Here is a 9172-nt window from a genome sequence, read left to right on the forward strand (position 1 = left end):
AAGCTAACCACGTTCCAACACAATATCACCAAGCCGCGTCTGAATCTCGCCTTAGTCATTCACATTATTGATAGTATATTGGTATGATGCGATACAAGCCGATAATTCACTTTCTAAATTTAGCACCCTCAAAGTAGTTCTCCAGGAATCCTTCAAGATCAAAAAAATAGGTCAACTTAAATACTTTCTTGGCTTTGAATTCTCCCGTTCTATCAAAGGAATTTAGATTTGTCAAATAATATACTTGCATGATCTCATTTGTGACAACTTCTTTCTAGGCTCCAAACCTGTATCAACACCATCTGATAACTCTCTAAAATTTCTGCGGGACTGTGAGGCTCTATTGCCAGACATTTGTACAAATTAAAGAAACATAGACGCATTATTGTAGAATACCAAAACAAAACCTATCATCCCATACATCGTTCAATAACCCATCAAGTTTCTTTACAAGACTGGTCTCATTCACTTCCATGTTGCAACTCGAGTAATCAAGTATCTCAAACAATGCCCAAGCAATTGTCTGTTTTTACCTAGAAAGTCACCGCTACAACCCATTGATTTCACAACCGTAGAATGGGATCGATACATTTATTCTATAATATTAAGTTTTGGACAATTCTTCTTCCATTTTAGAGATCTAATATCTTTGAGAACAAATAAACATCTTACAGTATACATATCATATTATGAGGCAGAATATAGAGCACATTCACTTCAACTATCCAAGTGAAAGAGTGAAAGTTAATTTACAATAAAGTTTCTCATTCTAATTACCTTAAAGAACGAGTCGTGACAAGGAATGAAAGGGAAAAAGATAGATAGAGACGCAAAAGTATATTTCTACGATCCATCGCATCATCATAGATGAAGCTATGTCTATTAATGTGTTTATCATGCGAAAATCATAGGTTCCAAAATTCTTATAATGTTTTAATGTTCTAGAATTTAAACATGATTTTGAAAACTGTAACTTACTTTTTCTTCTCAACGACTCGAAGTTGTTGTTCTTTTTTTCAGGGACTAAATTAAACCTTGCATGTTTTGAAAGAGTAAAGTGAAATTTGATTATGTTGATAATAATAATAACAACATAACTCATATGCAATATAAAATACTATTGATTAGTTATATTATATAGTATAGACTTGCATAGTTACATGTGTAGTATCTTTTGCAAGTGCTCCCAATAAGCACCAGTGGTCTAGTGGTAGAATAGTACCCTGCCACGGTACAGACCCGGGTTCGATTCCTGGCTGGTGCACAAGTAGAGCTATGATGAACAAATTAGTGATGTTTGGTAACCTCACCAGTCATCCTTCGTTTGGATGTAGTGTAAACTCCCTGAGCTCTATTTTAATTTTAAATTGTCATTTACCAGTCTCAAAAGCATAATATTATTTTCACTATAGTTTGAATTAAATTTTTCTTTTTTTGTTTGTTTTTGAATTAGTTTGTTTAAACCACGGCCACTTTAATTATTATGCATTGTATATAGGGTTTATGAACATTTAATTTAAGCATTACCCACTATCTACTATAGATTTAATTTTATACTTCGATGTGATGTTTTTTTAAATTATATTATCTCGTCTCAATGTTTTTATCTTATATGCCCCTCATCTCTTTGTCATTTTGTCTTGTCTATTAATGTTCAAACTGAACCTAAGTCTTATGCCGAGGCTATAAGTGTGACACTTCGAACAAAACCAAACAAGTCGAGTTGGGTGCCCTAGAGAGGACTGGAATATGAAAACTAGTTGACCTCCCTCCTCATGTAAAACCATTAGGATGCAAACAGACATAAAAAAGCAGGCATGACAGAGATGGTATATTGAACAATTTAAGGCCATATTGTGGCAAAAGTGTATAACATAATATAGGGACTAGATTTCTATGATACATACTCCCCTCCATCCAAAATGACCAGTGTGATTCTAGTAGTCACACTAACTCTCAAAGCACAATTGGAATATACATAAACTTGATGTAAAAAGTACATTCATAGATGGAAACCTTCAAGAAGTTGTTTATATGGAAATAACCCATGTGGCTATCTCGTCTAGACCTAACAAAGTGAGAGAGCTTATTAAATCCATATATGGCCTTAAAGAGGCGTGTAGGAAAACATATGAGAAGCTAACCACGTTCCAACACAATATCACCAAGCCGCGTCTGAATCTCGCCTTAGTCATTCACATTATTGATAGTATATTGGTATGATGCGATACAAGCCGATAATTCACTTTCTAAATTTAGCACCCTCAAAGTAGTTCTCCAGGAATCCTTCAAGATCAAAAAAATAGGTCAACTTAAATACTTTCTTGGCTTTGAATTCTCCCGTTCTATCAAAGGAATTTAGATTTGTCAAATAATATACTTGCATGATCTCATTTGTGACAACTTCTTTCTAGGCTCCAAACCTGTATCAACACCATCTGATAACTCTCTAAAATTTCTGCGGGACTGTGAGGCTCTATTGCCAGACATTTGTACAAATTAAAGAAACATAGACGCATTATTGTAGAATACCAAAACAAAACCTATCATCCCATACATCGTTCAATAACCCATCAAGTTTCTTTACAAGACTGGTCTCATTCACTTCCATGTTGCAACTCGAGTAATCAAGTATCTCAAACAATGCCCAAGCAATTGTCTGTTTTTACCTAGAAAGTCACCGCTACAACCCATTTATTTCACAACCGTAGAATGGGATCGATACATTTATTCTATAATATTAAGTTTTGGACAATTCTTCTTCCATTGTAGAGATCTAATATCTTTGAGAACAAATAAACATCTTACAGTATACATATCATATTATGAGGCAGAATATAGAGCACATTCACTTCAACTATCCAAGTGAAAGAGTGAAAGTTAATTTACAATAAAGTTTCTCATTCTAATTACCTTAAAGAACGAGTCGTGACAAGGAATGAAAGGGAAAAAGATAGATAGAGACGCAAAAGTATATTTCTACGATCCATCGTGTAACACCCCGATAATAATAAAATAATTATTTGAATTGAGTTAATAATTTAATTATTAATTTAATTAAATAATTGGAAATTTTATTATTATTATTATTTTTTGAATTATTATTATTTTGGAATAATAATTATTATTTGGAAAATATAAATAAGTTGGAATTAAGGAAAAAGCCCATCGGGAGTAAAAACATTTTCACGTGAAAACAGAGAAATCGTGAAAAGGGAAAAGGGCAGAGAAGAGGAGAAAGGAGCTGAAGAGCAAAGGTTGAAGAACGGAAAGGCGTGAAGCTCAAAGATTCGCCGGATTGTTAAGGTAAGGGGGGTTTATCGTCGATTAATGGGTATTTTGGGATAATATGTCATGGGTAGTGATAAGCCGTTAATTTGACCCTAATTGGGATTTGTAAATGTTGAAATGTTGTTGGATGAACTGTGTTGAAAGTTGAAATTAAATCGGTATTTGTGTGAGTAATGTTTTCCCGATCGTATAGCTGTTTACGGAATCGGAATCGGAGGTCCGGAAGTCTTCCAACGGCGGAATTCTGCATTCTGCCGTGTGTTAGCGCAGGAATTGTTGTTTGGTCTGCGTTAACCGGTTAACCCAGGGTGTTAACCGGTTAACACTGTATTGAAATGTGAAAATTTTGAGTTTTGCCTGCGTTAACCGGTTAACCCAGGGCGTTAACCGGTTAACACTGTTGCGTTTTGCCAGAAAGTGAGTTTTGCCTGCGTTAACCGGTTAACCCAGGGCGTTAACCGGTTAACACTGTTGCAGAGTGAAAAATTATTGTTTTTAAACGTGATGTACCTAATTGAGGGTTGGCCTATGTTGCCTATGGTGTAATAGGGATAAATTCCCGCTGTTTTGAGCAGTATATGCAATATTGAAATGTACTAATATTGTGGTTGTTGTTTGGTATAATCTGACATGCTTATGTGATGAAAGATTGATGATGTATAATGATGTACATGATGCTGTGAATGTATATATTATGCATGTATGTGTGAATGGACTGTTGTATGGCTCAGAGTGTGAGCATATGTTTATTCTTGAATTATTGTTGATGTTGCATTGCTAGATGATTAGCATGCATGGCATAGCCTTCGGGGCTGTAGCTAATTCCCATAGTGAGGAATTAGTGAGTGAACCATTGTGGGTTGTTGTTGATGTTTGCATACTAGATGATTAGTGTGCATAGTTTAGCCTTCGGGGCTGTAGCTAATTCCCATGGTGAGGAATTAGTGAGTGAGTCACTAGGTCTCAAATGAGTGGGACTAGTGAGCTTAGTAGCCGTATCTGGAGGGATCGGTGAGCTTGAACTATATGTTCGAGAATAGTCGGTACCGCATGTGTAGAGTCTCATTGCATAAAAATATGTATGGCGTATAATATGAATGGATGTGTTCCAATATTATACGTGTGTTGTGTTGTTGTTAAGTATGATTTGAGATTATACTGGTATTGTATATTGATGTTGAGTATGATGTTTAAGCCAATGAGCTATTACTGAATGTGTATTGCAATTAGGGTGATTGATGTGTTAATTACTTGGCATTACATGTTGTTTTATAATGCTTATTATATTGATTGAGGAACTCACCCTTACAACTATTTTTCAGGTAACGAGAAATGAGTTGAGTAGAAGCAAATGCTTGGAGTCTAGTGTAGTCTCCCTAGTGGGTCATGCTCTGATAGATGTAACATCGGGCGGGAACACTTTGATTATTATTGTCGTTGTGGTTGAACTAAATTACATGTGATGTTACATGTTTTGCATGATTGAGTTGATCTCTATCCGCTGCGTAATTGTGCAAATACTTTATATTTAAATTAAATAAAAGAGCATGATTGTTATATTGTTTAAATGGTGTGGAATGTTTGTGTGACACCCTTGGTGCACTATTACTCTGATTATATGTTTATTATTTTAATTAATTTTTGGGGTATTTTAGAAGGGTGTTACACATCGCATCATCATAGATGAAGCTATGTCTATTAATGTGTTTATCATGCGAAAATCATAGGTTCCAAAATTCTTATAATGTTTTAATGTTCTAGAATTTAAACATGATTTTGAAAACTGTAACTTACTTTTTCTTCTCAACGACTCGAAGTTGTTGTTCTTTTTTTCAGGGACTAAATTAAACCTTGCATGTTTTTAAAGAGTAAAGTGAAATTTAATTATGTTGATAATAATAATAACAACATAACTCATATGCAATATAAAATACTATTGATTAGTTATATTATATAATATAGACTTGCATAGTTACATGTGTAGTATCTTTTGCAAGTCCTCCCAATAAGCACCAGTGGTCTAGTGGTAGAATAGTACCCTGCCACGGTACAGACCCGGGTTCGATTCCCGGCTGGTGCACAAGTAGAGCTATGATGAACAAATTAGTGATGTTTGGTAACCTCACCAGTCATCCTTCGTTTGGATGAAGTGTAAACTCCCTGAGCTCTATTTTAATTTTAAATTGTCATTTACCAGTCTCAAAAGCATAATATTATTTTCACCATAGTTTGAATTAAATTTTTCTTTTTTTGTTTGTTTTTGAATTAGTTTATTATTATGCATTGTATATAGGGTTTATGAACATTTAATTTAAGCATTACCCACTATCTACTATAGATTTAATTTTATACTTCGATGTGATGTTTTTTTTAAATTATATTATCTCGTATCAATGTTTTTATCTTATATGCCCCTCATCTCTTTGTCATTTTGTCTTGTCTATTAATGTTCAAACTGAACCTAAGTCTTATGCCGAGGCTATAAGTGTGACACTTCGAACAAAACCAAACAAGTCGAGTTGGGTGCCCTAGAGAGGACTGGAATATGAAAACTAGTTGACCTCCCTCCTCATGTAAAACCATTAGGATGCAAACGGACATAAAAAAGCAGGCATGACAGAGATGGTATATTGAACAATTTAAGGCCATATTGTGGCAAAAGTGTATAACATAATATAGGGACTAGATTTCTATGATACATACTCCCCTCCATCCAAAATGACCAGTGTGATTCTAGTAGTCACACTAACTCTCAAAGCACAATTGGAATATACATAAACTTGATGTAAAAAGTACATTCATAGATGGAAACCTTCAAGAAGTTGTTTATATGGAAATAACCCATGTGGCTATCTCGTCTAGACCTAACAAAGTGAGAGAGCTTATTAAATCCATATATGGCCTTAAAGAGGCGTGTAGGAAAACATATGAGAAGCTAACCACGTTCCAACACAATATCACCAAGCCGCGTCTGAATCTCGCCTTAGTCATTCACATTATTGATAGTATATTGGTATGATGCGATACAAGCCGATAATTCACTTTCTAAATTTAGCACCCTCAAAGTAGTTCTCCAGGAATCCTTCAAGATCAAAAAAATAGGTCAACTTAAATACTTTCTTGGCTTTGAATTCTCCCGTTCTATCAAAGGAATTTAGATTTGTCAAATAATATACTTGCATGATCTCATTTGTGACAACTTCTTTCTAGGCTCCAAACCTGTATCAACACCATCTGATAACTCTCTAAAATTTCTGCGGGACTGTGAGGCTCTATTGCCAGACATTTGTACAAATTAAAGAAACATAGACGCATTATTGTAGAATACCAAAACAAAACCTATCATCCCATACATCGTTCAATAACCCATCAAGTTTCTTTACAAGACTGGTCTCATTCACTTCCATGTTGCAACTCGAGTAATCAAGTATCTCAAACAATGCCCAAGCAATTGTCTGTTTTTACCTAGAAAGTCACCGCTACAACCCATTTATTTCACAACCGTAGAATGGGATCGATACATTTATTCTATAATATTAAGTTTTGGACAATTCTTCTTCCATTGTAGAGATCTAATATCTTTGAGAACAAATAAACATCTTACAGTATACATATCATATTATGAGGCAGAATATAGAGCACATTCACTTCAACTATCCAAGTGAAAGAGTGAAAGTTAATTTACAATAAAGTTTCTCATTCTAATTACCTTAAAGAACGAGTCGTGACAAGGAATGAAAGGGAAAAAGATAGATAGAGACGCAAAAGTATATTTCTACGATCCATCGTGTAACACCCCGATAATAATAAAATAATTATTTGAATTGAGTTAATAATTTAATTATTAATTTAATTAAATAATTGGAAATTTTTATTATTATTATTTTTTGAATTATTATTATTTTGGAATAATAATTATTATTTGGAAAATATAAATAAGTTGGAATTAAGGAAAAAGCCCATCGGGAGTAAAAACATTTTCACGTGAAAACAGAGAAATCGTGAAAAGGGAAAAGGGCAGAGAAGAGGAGAAAGGAGCTGAAGAGCAAAGGTTGAAGAACGGAAAGGCGTGAAGCTCAAAGATTCGCCGGATTGTTAAGGTAAGGGGGGTTTATCGTCGATTAATGGGTATTTTGGGATAATATGTCATGGGTAGTGATAAGCCGTTAATTTGACCCTAATTGGGATTTGTAAATGTTGAAATGTTGTTGGATGAACTGTGTTGAAAGTTGAAATTAAATCGGTATTTGTGTGAGTAATGTTTTCCCGATCGTATAGCTGTTTACGGAATCGGAATCGGAGGTCCGGAAGTCTTCCAACGGCGGAATTCTGCATTCTGCCGTGTGTTAGCGCAGGAATTGTTGTTTGGTCTGCGTTAACCGGTTAACCCAGGGTGTTAACCGGTTAACACTGTATTGAAATGTGAAAATTTTGAGTTTTGCCTGCGTTAACCGGTTAACCCAGGGCGTTAACCGGTTAACACTGTTGCGTTTTGCCAGAAAGTGAGTTTTGCCTGCGTTAACCGGTTAACCCAGGGCGTTAACCGGTTAACACTGTTGCAGAGTGAAAAATTATTGTTTTTAAACGTGATGTACCTAATTGAGGGTTGGCCTATGTTGCCTATGGTGTAATAGGGATAAATTCCCGCTGTTTTGAGCAGTATATGCAATATTGAAATGTACTAATATTGTGGTTGTTGTTTGGTATAATCTGACATGCTTATGTGATGAAAGATTGATGATGTATAATGATGTACATGATGCTGTGAATGTATATATTATGCATGTATGTGTGAATGGACTGTTGTATGGCTCAGAGTGTGAGCATATGTTTATTCTTGAATTATTGTTGATGTTGCATTGCTAGATGATTAGCATGCATGGCATAGCCTTCGGGGCTGTAGCTAATTCCCATAGTGAGGAATTAGTGAGTGAACCATTGTGGGTTGTTGTTGATGTTTGCATACTAGATGATTAGTGTGCATAGTCTAGCCTTCGGGGCTGTAGCTAATTCCCATGGTGAGGAATTAGTGAGTGAGTCACTAGGTCTCAAATGAGTGGGACTAGTGAGCTTAGTAGCCGTATCTGGAGGGATCGGTGAGCTTGAACTATATGTTCGAGAATAGTCGGTACCGCATGTGTAGAGTCTCATTGCATAAAAATATGTATGGCGTATAATATGAATGGATGTGTTCCAATATTATACGTGTGTTGTGTTGTTGTTAAGTATGATTTGAGATTATACTGGTATTGTATATTGATGTTGAGTATGATGTTTAAGCCAATGAGCTATTACTGAATGTGTATTGCAATTAGGGTGATTGATGTGTTAATTACTTGGCATTACATGTTGTTTTATAATGCTTATTATATTGATTGAGGAACTCACCCTTACAACTATTTTTCAGGTAACGAGAAATGAGTTGAGTAGAAGCAAATGCTTGGAGTCTAGTGTAGTCTCCCTAGTGGGTCATGCTCTGATAGATGTAACATCGGGCGGGAACACTTTGATTATTATTGTCGTTGTGGTTGAACTAAATTACATGTGATGTTACATGTTTTGCATGATTGAGTTGATCTCTATCCGCTGCGTAATTGTGCAAATACTTTATATTTAAATTAAATAAAAGAGCATGATTGTTATATTGTTTAAATGGTGTGGAATGTTTGTGTGACACCCTTGGTGCACTATTACTCTGATTATATGTTTATTATTTTAATTAATTTTTGGGGTATTTTAGAAGGGTGTTACATTAGTGGTATCAGAGCATAGTCGGTCGTGTCGAGTCGTAATTATTCTGTTTTCCCTGTACGGGATAGGAGTTGTGTAACCCTATCAGTACTTATTGTTTTAGTTTGTTGGGTTTTCAGAATAGAGATGG

General features: G+C 35.1%; 2 non-coding genes across 2 annotated transcripts; both read left to right on the forward strand.

Annotated features, from left to right (window-relative positions):
* The first annotated feature begins 1193 nt into the window (after positions 1 to 1193).
* TRNAG-GCC (transfer RNA glycine (anticodon GCC)) lies at positions 1194 to 1264 on the forward strand. Its single transcript has one exon. It is a non-coding gene; the product is annotated as a tRNA-Gly (tRNA).
* A 4036-nt stretch (positions 1265 to 5300) lies between these two features.
* TRNAG-GCC (transfer RNA glycine (anticodon GCC)) lies at positions 5301 to 5371 on the forward strand. The gene has a single exon. It is a non-coding gene; the product is annotated as a tRNA-Gly (tRNA).
* Positions 5372 to 9172: the final 3801 nt, after the last annotated feature.

The sequence above is a fragment of the Lathyrus oleraceus genome, unplaced genomic scaffold (assembly GCF_024323335.1).
Source record: "Lathyrus oleraceus cultivar Zhongwan6 unplaced genomic scaffold, CAAS_Psat_ZW6_1.0 chrUn0038, whole genome shotgun sequence".
NCBI classification, from domain to species: domain Eukaryota; kingdom Viridiplantae; phylum Streptophyta; class Magnoliopsida; order Fabales; family Fabaceae; genus Lathyrus; species Lathyrus oleraceus.